The 10224-nt window shown below is 44.0% G+C and overlaps 1 non-coding gene across 1 annotated transcript; it reads left to right on the top strand.

Annotated features, from left to right (window-relative positions):
- The first annotated feature begins 654 nt into the window (after nt 1-654).
- On the top strand, nt 655-737 carry TRNAL-UAA (transfer RNA leucine (anticodon UAA)). The gene has a single exon. It is a non-coding gene; the product is annotated as a tRNA-Leu (tRNA).
- Nucleotides 738-10224: the final 9487 nt, after the last annotated feature.

Raw genomic sequence — 10224 nt, 5'->3', positions numbered from 1 at the left:
GTAGCTCTGTGTGAAGGTGCTGGCCTGGGAAGTGTGAGAATGACTGAAATCAGAGACATAAAACCTCAGGTTCCTGTGGCTTAAAGGCTAAAGACTTAGTGTGTAAAGACTTAGTGTGTGTAGCTGTTTCAAGGCTGTGGGTTTGAATCTCGTGTGAGTCAACAGATAGCATTTCCTTTTTTCTTTTAAAACAAAACAAAAGCGAGGCAAAATAAAAGCTGTACCTCACCCCAAAGGAAAAAGAAGGACTCACCTCCCCCACTGTATTTTCTGACCAAATGTCCCCCAAAATCTGAACTGCAAAGGGGGTGCGGATCAGGACCTCAGGTGGAAGGATGGTGCTTAAATTGATTGGCATCTGCGGTGAGCACTGGTGGGCTGGCAGAGCTGCTTGTGTCCCTCTGGACACCAGCAGGGTCGGGATGACAACCTCCAGAGATACCTGTGCTCCTGGCACAATGGCCTGGCATGGCACATGGGCTCTGTTCTGTTCTCCATGGCCCATGAGAACTGTTAACTCCTGGTTTGGCTGAGGTGGACAAATGGGCTGAACAAATGGACTCTTTGGTGGTGGAGCACCAGGGAAAACTCGGCTTGGTGAGATGAGTGTCCTTGAGGGGAGGACCTGGCCAGCCAGGGGACAACAGGCAGCCCACCAGGATGGCCGAGTGGTGAAGGCGTTGGACTTAAGATCCAATGGGCGCATGCCCGCGTGGGTTCGAACCCCACTTCTGGTAGGATTCTCCTTTTTCCTTCAGGCCACAGATCCCATCCTGGTTTTTAGACCATCTGTTTGGTCAGGGATGGGAGCTGTCAGACAAGACACTGTGGGACCAAGACTGTTGGGCACCCCGGTATGAACGCTCTATTGGGACTGAGCGACTTCATCATCCAGGCTGGATGTGGAGAGAGATGTGAGCCAGTCCCTCTAGCACACGGTTATGGCTCTTATCTTTTTTGTGCAGGGAGTGTTGGGATTGTCATGGACTTGAATCCGACATGCCACTGAAATAGAGACTTGTTTTTCCCAAGACAGAAGTAGAAAAACCTGACTATCCTGGCAAAGATGAAAAAAGATGTTGAGCTTTACACAGTTCAGGCAAGTCACAAGTAGGAACAAGTGCAAAGTGGGTTTGAGTTTTGGTTTTCATACTGGCTTCTCCTGCCAGCTCTGCTCTGTGACCCCATGCCCAAGGTTTGGCTCACTCCAAGCACCATTTGGCACCTCTGGAGTGATCTAGCAGTGTCAGCAGTCTCTGGAGTAGGTCTAGAGGGCTCACAGCATGGCATGTGGATGTTCCTGGTTAAGTTGGGAAAATGCAGCAGAAACTGAGAGCTGCTCCTGTGCTAGCATGCCTTGGCACCCACAAACACGCATGAGATTTCGTAATTCCCTTCCTTTAGTACATTGATGGGCAGCACACGTTTCCCTCTGAAAAGATTTAGCCCACCGGACCCATGGAGATGCTGTCAGACTTTCATTTGGCTGCTTTGCTCTAACCCTGAGGCCAAACGGAAATGTCCTACTGCTGGGACATGATTTGAAGTGATGGTGTTAATTTGGTTAATTAGGATTCCTGGGTAGAGTGCATGTCTTGCAAATCAGCTTACCATTGTAGTATCTCTGCAAAGAGTTATTTGCTGGTGCATGAGGTTATGTATGAATTTACGATTATGATGTAGGACCGTTAATTTCATGTTTGTGGCAGATGATGCAGCTCAATTAAAAGTTGCGTGTTAAGATCCTTGGCTCTCTCTGATATGTAGGAATCAGCCTGTGGCCTGCAGGAAGGATTACAAGGCCTGTAACTGTGGCCATATAACAAATGGGGCAGGACCCAGAGGAGAAGACATGGGAGGAATTACTGCTCCTCTCCCACTTGATTAGTTCTGGGAGTGAAATGTGTGTATCCGCCGGTTGTGACTAACCTCAGTCATTAAGTGATGCAAAGAATGACAAATACATCTCTGAGAGCACACTAGGGGGTCTGAGCAGCACTGCGGGTCATTTGCCTCTGATGACTTGGAGTCAGACTCCTGTTTAGTCCATGTGTCAAAGGCATTTACTGCCCTCCACTGAGTTCAAAACCCAAATCACCTTATTTGAGCTTCTCTGTTGACCCATATTCTCACAAATCTTCTGGTTTTTCTACCCTAAGGGTATGAGCTCTTCTCCGCTCTTGATCTATAGAGGGTATCTATCTACTTTGCAAAACTATTGGGCAGACAGATTGTTGTCTGCAGGCACCTAGAGCTGAATGTATAGCCCTTGGATGGCACAGCTCTGCACAAAGGGTTTGGTGGACATCTGGGGCCAAGTGTTGTTTCAGCTCAGGTCTGAGATTAAATAGCAGAGCCATGTAAGGGAGCTGAGCAGGAGATCAGGGGTTGGAGCAGAAAGAAGGCCAGTGATCAGGGCATGTTAGGGCTTTGGTGGATTGCTAAATAAGAAACAAAGCTCATTGGGCATGGTGGTGGTGGTGGGTTGATAGTTGGACTAGATGATCTTAGTGGTCTTTTCCAACTTTAATGATTCTATATGGCTATGATAAGTTGCCTTCCACCAGGTCACAGCTTCCCTCCTTCTCATAAAGTCCTGTAACCTCCAAGTGTTTGACAGAGTTAAAAAGAGCAGCTTGTCCAATAGCCCGTGCATCATATTTATTAAGATGGTTACTGCTGATTAAATACCAATAGATTATTAAAATATATTTACTATAGATTAACCATACAGTATGCACATCTGTTATGTTGTGGTTAAAAGTAAACCTTGGTAAAAGGCTTTTAATAATGAATTTGTATTGAAGTAGTGTATAATAAGTATCTTTAGCAATCTCACTCCCTATTTCACAAGACAGTTTTATGTTCAATAAATACCTAGAGATTATTAAAAACATATTTATCAAAGATTAACAGTGTTGAAATAGATACAAATCTAAGCTGCTAAGCTCAATAAGTGTGCCTATAATAATCAATTCCTATATTAAAACACAATAATAGTCCTGCTCAAATGAAATGGGTTTTTGGGATCTTTGTAAGTGCCATCTTTTGCTGTGTGCTCCTGCTTGCAGATCTCAGATTAGATCATGGAGAGTTTGTACTTAAATCAAAGTAAAAGCAAACCAGTCTAGGCAGTTTCAGGAGTGAGAAACCAGAGCTTCAAAGAATATAGGTCAGTGCCAGACCACAAGCATCACAGAAACTGGTCTGGCTTGCCCCAGCTCTACATTCCAAAGAGATCCTGGTATCCAGTCCGGCTTAATTCCTCCAGACCCACCACTTCCAGGATTGGGAGTCTGGGGCAGCAACTCTCAAAGTCTCAAACATCACAGATGCACCCACTCTGTTTTGGATACAGAAACAGACCGCCTGTCTTGTATCCCGTTATTATGTAGTGCTTGGAGGCAGAGTGCTAAAATGAGCTCTCTGTTTGGGAGGTAAACAAAATGTTATTGTTTTACTGTTGTAATGCTACTTCTATAATTGCCGGCTGGTGGGTAACGAGAGCTTCAGCCTGTGCTGTGCTGCAGATGCTGGGAACAGTGCCCCAGGTGCTCACTTTTTTGTATTGTGGGTGCCTCTTGGAGCATTTGGTGGTCAGTGTGGGTTGTTACCCCCATACCTGTGATGTGTTGGTAGGGAAATTTGCCTCTTGTGATGGCACAATCTCAGAAAACAGCCTGAGGGACAGACATCCCTCATTGGTACTCAGTAGATCTCAAATATTTGGTGCTTTACTGTCTCCCACTTGCCTGTTGATGCCCTCCTTTTTCAGCAAGGGTTTGAAAAATAGATTCAGACACTGTCTTACCCCTATGGAGTTAGCTGGTTTTTTTCCAAGTAACAGTGATAGAACAAGAGGTAATGACCTCAAATTGGCCAGGGGAATTTCAAGTTTTCAAGGATACAAAGAAAAAATCATTCTCAGAATAAAATGATGATGCAGTGGTGCAGGCTGCCTACGGAGGTGGTGGAGTCACCATCCCTGGAGGTGTCTCAGAACCGTGGAAATGTGGCACCAAGGGATGTGGTTAGTAGGCATGGTGGGGGTGGGCTGGGGTTGCACTTGTTGATCCTGGAGGTCATTTTCAACCTCAATTATTCAATGGTTCTGCATTTTAGATGCTATCAAACAGTTCTATAGGATAAGATGTGTGCACAGGCTGACAAGGTAGCCTTTCTATGACATGATGAAGGTAGCTGAACAGCCCTGGGGTGATGGAAGAACAAACTGGAGAGATGGAGACTGAGAAGAAGTGGGGAATTTCTGGCCTGAATTAGCCTCCCATCTTGGTGTGTTGAGTATATATATCTCCTAGTATATGAATCCCACCTGGGGAAGCATGACCTGCAGAGCTTAGAGGCTTTGTGGGTCTATAATGCAATCACACACTCCTCTGTGGACATCCCAGAAGTTATACTTGTTTACACCCTAAGTGAGTTTGTCTTCCATACTTGTTTCTCAGCCCACTCACCCTGAGCAGGATGCTTAGTTGGCAGAGGGGAGTTTTCCATCTTAGCACAGAGCTGCAATTATAGAGGTGACCAGAGAGAAAAGACAAACGGGCACGCGCCACTGCCTTTAATAGAAGGCAATGATTCTTCTGGGCTCCGGAGTAATATGGGAGATCTGGTTTTAATAAATTAACAGCCTACAAGTAACAATCTCAAGCAATTAAACTCTGGAATGAAGGCAAGTACCATGAAATGTATTCTGGAGCTGACAGAGAGTGGAAAAGACAATCTCCAAGCAGTGCAGAAGGCAAAAATAAAATAAAAATGCCCCAGAGAGAGTGGACGAGGTCTGCTCCCATCTTGTTCCTGTTGTGCATGTATGTGGGCATCTCATCTTGCTCCTCATCACCTTCTCTTCCTCTTCTGGACTGTGGGGACACGATCTGAAGCTTCACTGGTGTCATCCAAGTCTCCAGATCTCCACCATCTTCATACTTGCAATTGTAGGCAAGGGAGTGCTCATTGTTGGGAGGGTATGGCTGATGGAAGAGATGGGAAGTGTCTGGGAGCCTGAGAATGGCTAAAAGCTGAGGAGGGGAACAAATACAAAATAAAACAGCTAAGCCTCCCTGTCTTACGTTAATAGGCTGTATGGAATCCGCTTTGCCATAGAATTCAATTTATTTCCATTTAAAGGCTGTTCTTCTCAATCAATGCAGTTAATAAATAGCTGCTGATGGCCATGACCCCCAGGCTGAGGGAAGAATTTATCTTCTGAGCCAATTAAAGGAATTGAACAATTCCTTTTAATAACGCTATGGGATTTTATAAAAAAAAAAAATGGAGAGAGAAAAAAATCCTCTTCCTGAGCCTTGCAGAAAAGAGTCAGGTGGGCTCTAGGAGAGTTTCATGCTTTAACTTGTCTTGTGAAGCTTGTAGGAGAATTAGAGCATTCCTTGTGAATGCAAAGGAATGAATTTTTCAAAATGATATTTTTTAAAACAAACAAATGAACAAGAAAAGTAAAGGCAAATTATGTTCCTTTCTTTCCAGGACTGTAAAGAGTTTGGAGTGAATAACAAACTTTTGCAATATGATGGGTGATATGAATGTGTCAGATCAGCCATGATGATTCTTGCATGGAAAATGAGGATTTATCTGCATGTTCCGTGGATGTGAGGACAGTGGGACCCAAAGCATCAGAGCCTTTGGCCTCCAGTACATCTTCACTCTCAGAGGTAAGGTGGAACTAGGCTCTCCATGACTTCTTTTCTGTGATTCACATGAGTTTATTTTAGTGGTAAAAATCCAAATTGACCTCTTTCCTTGTGGAAGTATGGGAAGCATCCTGTGGGCTTTGTGGGTTCCTAAATCTGGCACTGGAGCTACGGCTTGGTTGAGAGAGTGCATGTACCTCAGAAGACAGACAGGTGCAAATGAGGTGGTGAGGAAAGCTGTACAGATACCTAGTCAGTTTTTACAAAGCTACATAACCCCAAATGGCAGCAGGTCTTCTCCACTCCATCACTCTCCTGTCAGTGAAATCTCATGACTCCTGTTGGCATCAGATGAGAGCATCTGTCAAACACACAAGACTCCTTCAAACACCGCTGTGCTTTAGGGAAGTCTCTTATCTCTGTTTTACAGATGTCAAGCAGAGGCATGGAGAGGTTAATTGACTTGCCCAAAGTCAACATGGGAGGTCTAGAAGTGACACCAGATCCCTCAAATCCCTGTCTTCTGTCTTAATCATAAGACCATCCATCTATTCTCTTTCCCCTCAGGATTCCCAAGCACATGAGGTAGTCCAAGCATTTGAGTGGGCAAACTGCAGATAGAGCCTGGGCATTCCTGGTGACGGTTCGTCAGCTCTGTTTCCCAAGCATAGATCAATTTCAACCTTGAAAGGTGAGTTTTTTGTTGGTTTTTGTTTATTTGTTTTCGATTATTTATTTATTTTTGAAGTGAGATAAATGTGATTGAGCATGAGGAAGAACATTCACTCGTGGGGAGGCATTTCAGTGTTACTGGTGCCAAAGGACTTCTCAGTGAGATTTAAGTGTAGACAGGACACTTTTGGGTTTAGGTTCTAATGAACCACTCCTATCAAACTAAGCAGTTTGAACCCACAGGTAGAAAACAAACAGCAACCTCTATTTTTAAAGGGTATCTGAGATTTGTCCTTGACAGCAATTCCCTTGTCTGTGCAAGCAAGTCTGTGTGTGAAAGGCCACTGAGAAGTGTGGCAAGGTGTAAACATTTCCATCACAATGTCTCTTGTTTCCAGAGTGTGAATGGAAGAAGCTGAATCCTGAGTGAGCAGCTGATGAACTTAGGAACAAGCACTACTCTCCCTCTGAGACTGGGAAGGAAATCACAACTGTAAGGCCGCCTGTTTCAATTTGCAGGCTTTCTGCAATATCTCTGTTCCTTCTTCTTGCTCTCTCGTTTTCATTTTTTATTAATTACCTGGTGACAATTTTCCCAGAGGACTGTGTTTCCCATTAATTATTAGGAGAACTACAGGGGGAAAGTTGAACTGATGGAGATCTCCCTTTGAGAACATCGAGTGGGAGGATTTTCTAATGCCTGCATGAGTATCTTTTTGACAGTCACCTTGCACAGGAGGCTAAATGGCCTATCTGGGATGCAAAGTAAGTTTTGTGTTGCAGTGAAATAAGCTGAGTAAGGAAACTTTAAGTGTTGGTTTGTTGGCTCTGAAGACTAACACACTGCTTGGATAGAATTGATCAGTGTGCTTTGTACATGATACATTATCATGTACCGTGTGTAGGAGAATTCACAGACAGAAAATAGTGTCAATATAGGACCATAATGCATTTGCATCGCTGTTTTCTGTGTCTGGAAATATGGCAAGAGAAGGAGTAATGCTGGCTGAAATCTCAGGTCCAGATGGTGACTGTCCCTAATACAGATGAATAATGAAGGTGGAAGAAGAGCATCTGCTCCTCCTCTCCATCTGAAGCCATGGGTTCTATAATTGTATCTTTTACCGTCCCCATAGTATACTAAGATTCCTGGGAATTTCTTGAAAGAAATTCAGGTGTTAACACTGACTGACTCTTTTGTCTAGCATGTCTGTTTGAACGCTGTTGTCATTCAATTTCTATTTGTAAGAAAGCAAGTTGATATTTTGATGATACTGATCAGTAGGCCTGCTTCTGAGGATTACTGTGAGTTACTGAACACCATTATCTAGGATATCTGGTACTTAGGTACTTCTATGTAATCAGAATGGTGTCCTCCATCCATGAACTTACCTTTACAATAAGCCAGGAATAGCAAGGTTTTCCACCAGAAAATCCTGGCTAGGTTTTTTGGGAAAGGAGTGGGGTGAACATATCCCCAGAGATGAAAGCAAGTATCTGAGCTTTAAGTAAAGGACCTGTAGTTGCATCAAAGAGTAGTAGCTGCCTTCCCATGCCAAGCCCTGTTCTCCAGACGGGATGACTTTCTGCACAAGACAACACTGCTCCAACCTGTTACAAGTGCATCCACAATTACCCCTCCTGAAGGCCTCTGTTCAGGTGTAGTGCTTTATTACACGTCAACTCCCATGCTGTTTTACAACATGGTTTCCATGGTTACCCACTACCCCCTGTAACCCACAGAGCCCGTAAAGAAACAGGACCGCAATTCACAGTGGCAGGAGCTGTCATGTGCAGAGACAGGTTAGTACCAATGAAGACCCACAGTCAGGCCCTGGCTGTGAGATTTGCTGCCCTGGGAGCTGCTCTTTGTGTTGGGAAGCATTTGGGTCACAGGTGGGTGAAGGTGGGAGACCATGTCATACCTCAGGTTATTGCCATGCTGCTCCCAACTGCCCTACTTCTTACCCACATGTCAACAAGTGACACTTACCTGCCAGCTCTTGGAATTCATTGCAAGGGTGGGACTGAGAGAAGTGACTCAGAATTGCTGGCTCCAAGTGAAAGCCAAAGGTTTCCAGGAATTAAGATACAAACGTGGTGTCTCATTGGATTTGGCCCAAACAGCTTTTCCTTTCCAGGATAATAGGTTGGATGAATTTCTATTTCATGTTCTGGGGTGGCTTGTTTTCATGGTAAAAGTATGTTCTGACAGATTTTTGAGGAAGGACCATGTAGCTGATTTGGATAACATGGCCACTATGGAAACTGAAATTTTATGGGCATAATTATTTAACAGAACACTTCCTGGTGCTTAGCTGTCTGTCTAGTTGGACCAGACCATTCCCACAAATCAGTTACTGTCATCTGATATTTGCTTGCTGTTAACCTGCCAAATAGTTGTATGTGCAAGGATGCTATCCAAAATAGTTAAGAGAGCCTGTAAAAATAAGAGATTTGGAAGGTTTCAAGGTGAAGCAGATTAAAACCTTATTTCCCTGAGGAGAAAATCGATGTTGGTTGTAAAAACAATTTTAAAAAATCAAGCTTCCTCCACCCAAAATAAGTCATCCTGAACCATAAACGTTGTGCTTTCAGGGAACACCCTTTCCCTCCAACTATATCAGAAATTAACAGTTTTGACAAGTTATTTTCCACCGGTTCCAGGTGAGGTGGATGAAGGGCCCTTGAGGTGTCAGCAGATAACAAACTGGAGATCAGTCTGAAATAGTATATTACTGCAAATAACGTCATCTGCCTCCATGGAGGCAAAATATTCCATGGGAAGGGAGCAGTCCTTTCCTACGAGGTTTGAATTCAAAAACAAACCATGTGCTTGGTCCCAGCCACCACCACGCGACCAGCTAATGAGACCTTGAAGGAAGCTAAAAGAAGAGTGTCCAGACCACCCTTTCTGCCTTCTGATGGCTAAATGATCAGATGTTTAGAAAAACTGATTTCTGTGGGAAGCCTCAAATGGCTAAACGAGGCTAGGAGATGACAACGCGTACTTCTGTGCGCAGAAAAAAAAGCCTAAAAATATCTGAAGGGTGTAAACATGAAGGAGAGAGCTGCAATATCAAAGGGACAGCACACGGTACAGGGTTCAGAGCTGGCAGCTTTCACTACTGTTTGGATCAGCGGGTGAGGGATAACTGAGAGGCAGAGCTGCCTTATCATGGCTGTATTTCACTTAAGATTTTTGCTTTGTGGCTCGAGTTGTCATGTCCTATTCCCTCCAGAGATAGGCATAGGGAGCTGTCCCATTGAAATACTGCCTGCAAACAAATAAAGCGACAAAATATTTCCCCCATGCTTAATTGTGGTGACCTCCAAAACCACGTGATGAACGGGAGCCCACTGAGAGCAAGGGGGCTTTTCCCATGGGGCTGAACAACAGGCTCTCACCTGCCAAGTGCCATTTGTCCTTGCAGTCTCTCCCGTCCTTCTCAAGTAATAAGATGCCATATGGATCATCATTACCCAACCCCAAGAAATTGTTATATATTTCCTATAGCTCTCTCTAGATATATGGTTGGATTCTCAGCTGATGGGAAGCAACGCTGATTCATAGCAGCTGAAGACAGAGCCCCTTGTGTTTCGTCTTGTCTTCTCATCTCATTGAACTTCCCAAGGATCTAAATGAATGTAGGGGAAATATGACCTTGGCTCACTGAATTGTTGTGTGGGCTAATGTGCTGAGAGATTTATGGGCAAAGAGATTTCTTTTTTTTCTTTTTTTTTCTTTTTTTTTTTTTTTTCTTTTCCTTTTTCTTTAATAAGAAATGCTTTCATTCAGCAGCTTTGATGGAAAGCCTGCGAGGACCCATGATAAGTACGTAACCGGAACAGACTCATATTAGATATCACTGTTACAAAT

This window comes from Excalfactoria chinensis, chromosome 12 (genome assembly GCF_039878825.1).
Source record: "Excalfactoria chinensis isolate bCotChi1 chromosome 12, bCotChi1.hap2, whole genome shotgun sequence".
Taxonomy (NCBI): Eukaryota; Metazoa; Chordata; class Aves; order Galliformes; family Phasianidae; genus Excalfactoria; species Excalfactoria chinensis.
Note: the sequence above shows the minus strand (reverse complement) of the source record. Positions and strands in the feature narration are given on the sequence as shown.